This window comes from Nycticebus coucang, chromosome 12 (assembly GCF_027406575.1).
Source record: "Nycticebus coucang isolate mNycCou1 chromosome 12, mNycCou1.pri, whole genome shotgun sequence".
NCBI classification, from domain to species: Eukaryota; Metazoa; Chordata; class Mammalia; order Primates; family Lorisidae; genus Nycticebus; species Nycticebus coucang.
This window is the reverse complement of record NC_069791.1, coordinates 87,292,764-87,297,378: the sequence shown is the minus strand read 5'-3', so window position 1 is coordinate 87,297,378 and position 4,615 is coordinate 87,292,764. Positions and strand designations below refer to the sequence as shown.

At 42.4% G+C, this 4,615-nt stretch overlaps 1 pseudogene; it reads right to left on the bottom strand.

The window, feature by feature from the left end:
* Positions 1 to 207: 207 nt before the first annotated feature.
* On the bottom strand, positions 208 to 3,716 carry LOC128562021 (heterogeneous nuclear ribonucleoprotein A1-like 3; annotated as a pseudogene).
* Positions 3,717 to 4,615: the final 899 nt, after the last annotated feature.

Sequence of the window (4,615 nt, the reverse complement as noted above, 5' to 3'; positions counted from 1 at the left end):
CTTGCCATTTTTCCACTGTTTTATGTCCTCCTCTTGGGGTCCAGAAGTCCCTTGCTGACTCCCTGTATCCTCAAAGGGATGATTATAGGCAGATCCACCTGCCAGAGATGCCTGGAATCTTATCTCCCATCTTGCTCCACCTCCCCCATGTCTAAAATATGTTTTCTTTGTAGGAGCTAGGCCCTGCCACAACTGTCATTAGCTGAGTCACAAATATGTTGTAATCTGTAGCTTCCCTGTCACTTCACTGTTCTCCTCTCCTACTAAGCTTTGTTTCCTGGGAGTAATTAAAACCTTCTGCCACCCATATCTGCTGCTGCTACTGGAACCACCATAGCCACCTTGGTTTCGTAGTTTGGCAAAGTATTGGCCAACACCACCCTAGGGGCCAGTGCTTCTGCCTCCAACATTTCCTCTCTTCATGGATCCAAAATTTGAAGACTGATTGTTGTAATTGCCAAAATCATCATAGCTTCCACCACCTCCAAAACTGCTTCCATCATTACCCCCATCGATTGTAGCCATCCCCACTGGCACCATATCCACCACTATGGCTGCCACCAAAGCCACCATAACCAGTTAGGTTTTCTCCGTGGCCAAAGTTGTCATTTCCACCAAACCCACCTTCATGACCCCCACCAAAGTTTCCAGAACTACTTTGATCTCTGTGGCTGGATGAAGCACTAGCCATCGCTTGCTTCGACAGAGCTTTCCTTACTTCACAGTTGTGGCCATTCACAGTATGGTATTTTTTTATTGTTGGGGATTCATTGAGGGTATAATAAGCCAGGTTACACTGAACAGTATGGTATTTCTGAGTGAATCTTATCCACAGAATTGTGGTCATCAAATGTTACAAATGCAAGACCCCTTTTCTTGCTACTGCCTTGTTCGTGATTTCAATCACTTCAATTTTCCCATACTGTTCAAAGTAGTCTCTTAGGTGATGCTCTTCAGTGTCTTCTTTAATGACACCAGTAAAGATCTTTTTCACAGTTAAATGGGCACCAGGTCTTTGAGAATCTTCTCTGGAGATGGCTCTCTTTGGTTCCACAACTGTCCTCTCCACCTTGTGTGGCCTTGCATTCATAGCTGCATCCATCTCCTCCATGGTGGTGTATGTGACAAACCCAAAGCCCTGGAATGCTTAGTGTGAGCATCCCCATTGCTCAAAATGGCTCCTCAGACTCTCATCAGTCATTTCAAATCTCCCTTCATTAAAGAGCTTCCACAGGTGTTCAAGCTCTTTAGGAAACTCTGACTTAGATATGAATGGCAGTGGGAAGAGGGACCTTAATTATGCTTTCTTGTCAGTGTCCACAGGCAGAAAGCTAGTGGGTTTTTTTTAATCAGCAAATCAATCAATGCAGATATGCTTGGTGTTCTTGCATCTGTTGACTATTTCTGCAGAACAAATGACCTTAGAACTTAGCAGCTTAAAACATTGGACACATCATCTCACGTAGTTTCTTTGGGCCAAGAATCCAGGAATGGCTTACCTGGGTGGTTCTGCCTCAAGAGATTCTTGTGACCTTGACATCAAGATGCTGGCCAGGGCTCAGTCATCCGAAGGCTCAACTGGGTCAGAGGATCTTCCTCCAAGCTCATTGATGGGGCTACTGGCTGACGTCCTCAGTTACTTGACCTATAACTGTCTCCATCAGACTGCTTGTCATATGACAGCTGGCTTCTCCTAGAGTTGATGAGAGAGAGAAGGAGAGAGAGAATGAGCGAGAATGCAACCAAGACAGCAGCTGCAGTGTCTTTTATGGCCTTAACTCAGGAGTGACATATCATCATGTCTGCCATATTCTACTGATTGCATAAACCAACCCTGGTACAATGTGGAGGGTGTGAATGCCAGGAGCCAGGATCATTAGAGGCCAATTGGAAGGCTGGCTACCACATTCATTATGGGGTTAGTTTGTTTTTCCCTGGTTTTTAGTATGTGGAACATTTTTTCATTTTTATTGGCCATTAGAATTTCTTCTTCTGTGAGTACTTTGGTATTTTTCTGTGGGGTTGTATCTTTCTTATTGATTCATAGGGGATCTTTCTTTTTTTTTTTTTTTAAGACATGAGGTCTCTCTATATTGCCCAGGCTGAGGGTGAAGTGTAGAGATGCGCTATTCACAGGCATGATCATCATACCCTAAAGCCTCAAACTCCTGGACTTAAGTGATTCTTCTCCCTCAGCATCCCGAATAGCAGGGAACTCAGGTGCAAGACACCAAGCCTGGCCTAAGAGTACTTTTTTATATTCTGGATATGAAGCCTTTGCTGGTTTGTGTTGCAAACATCTTCTTCCACCATGTGGCTTATCTTTTCACTTCTTATGTAATGTATTTTAATCAACAGAAGTTCTTATTTTGAACAGAGCAAAATGTATTAATCTCTTCATTCATGTTTAGGGATTTGTATCTTATTTAAGAAATGTCTCTCTATGCTGAGATCAGGAAGACATTCTGTTATATTATCATCTAAGAGCTTTATTATTTTTCCTTTCAAAAAATAGGTCTACGATCCTCCTGGTATAGATTTTTATGTAAGTATGATGTATAGGACCAATTTTATTTCTTCTACATATTGATACTGAATTTTCTCAATACCATTTGTGAAAAAGACTGCCCTTTCTTAAGTTTCTGCTGTCACCCTTGTGATAAATCAATTGTCTTTCTCTATGTTTCTATTTCTGTTTCCTTTTCTGCCCTATTGCTCTATTTTTTTTTTATTCTGGTTCTAACACCACATCTTTTTATTAGCACAGATTTAAATAGGTATTAATATTTTGTACAGCAAATCCTCCAAGCTTGTTTCCAAGAAGCAGAGAGAAGAGTAATGTAATTCTTGATCTTGGAATGGCTGGTCTGATGAGAAATGTGTGGTCTTTGACCTTGGGAATCCCTAAATCTTGGTATTCCTTTAAAATCTAGATTAAATTCTATCATGTCTGTGGTATCTTCCCCAGGCAGAGAATCTCTCATCTGACCACCTCTGATTTCCAAGGCAAAAAAAAAAAAAAAAAATCTCCAATAACATACATATTCAATATTCTAATCAGGGTTCACTCACAGAATTGGAGCTGAGTATCAAATACAATTTTAGGGCAGCGCCTGTGGCTCAGTGAGTAGGGTGCCGGCCCCATATGCCGAGGGTGGCGGGTTCGAACCCAGCCCCGGCCAAACTACAACAAAAAATAGCCGGGCGCTGTGGCAGGCGCCTGTAGTCCCAGCTGCTCAGGAGGCTGAGGCAAGAGAATCGCGTAAGCCCAAGAGTTAGAGGTTGCTGTGAGCCGTGTGACGCCACGGCACTCTACCCGAGGGCGGTACAGTGAGACTCTGTCTCTACAAAAAACAAAAACAAACAAACAAAAAAATCAAATACAATTTTAACATCTTTTCCTCCTAGCTCAGTTGAACCTGTGATCAAAAGAACCTTTGTCTCTTTCTCCAAGGATTGTAAAATCTAGTGTGTGTGTGCACACGTGCATGCACATGCATGTTCACACGTGCACACACATTCACACACATACACACACTGGGACATACTTAAACTGAGAAATAATTTGTTATTTATCTGAAATTCAAATTTAACTGAAGAGTCCTATATTTTATGTGGCAACCCTACTTCCCACTCCTACTTCTGGGTTTCCCATTCTCCTCCGAAGTGTTAGGTTCTGGGAAGAGAGATGAGGAGTGAGGAAGTGTGAACATCATCTACTTAACGGCTGCTGCTGTAATTCTCCTTCAGCTGTCATCCACCATGCAGCAGTCTGCCAAATCTCCTCAGGCACTTGTACAAGCTTTCAGAAGGTCCTGCAGGGTGTGATCTTTTCTCTAAGAGGACTAGTTGCATGCCCAGTGCCCATGAATTCAAGAGATTCCTTTCTCCCATCCAAAGGAGGTGAGATTCATTTCTGACCAGGCTGGCCTCATGCTAGTCATTAAGCTGTTATCTCTCAACTCCAAACCCAACCTTCTATACTCTGCTCTGTGATATGAGGATCAGTACTGAGAAAACACAGTTCTGCTTTTCCAGCTGCCTCCTATTAGGTTCTGTTTATGGGGGCATTAGAGGACAATTGCGAGGATGGAGGAAGGAGAAGGAACTTGCTCTTTCTGTTTCTGTGAGCACCTCCTACCAAGGCTTCTTTTCTCTTGCAATGGCAGGTCCTTCTCATGGCATTAGCTGAATCCAGTTTGCAGTTTTCCTAACACTGGCAGAACCAGCCTCATGGTACCCTTCAGAGACTCCAGGCCCTTCTTACAGATTTGAAGGATCCTTCTCCTGAGATTCTAAGTGTTAATTCCAATCTCTTCTCATTGTTCCTCCAGACCTAGGGGTATAGTTTCTTTCTTCAGTTGTTTCCTCTGAGATAAATTAATGTTGTCTTTTTGCCTTTTTAGTTACCTAGTTTTCAATTTTATACATAGTTAACAATTCTAGATATTAAATTCTCCCTGTTAAAATAACTGGTATGGTTTCTGTCTCTTGATGGTACCCTAACTGACATAGTGGATTAGATCCATTTCTGAACAAGGGGCTTCCCTGTTCTCATCCATTCACATCAACAGTGCCCACTGAAAAAAGCCTGGTTACAGTACTCAGAAAATCT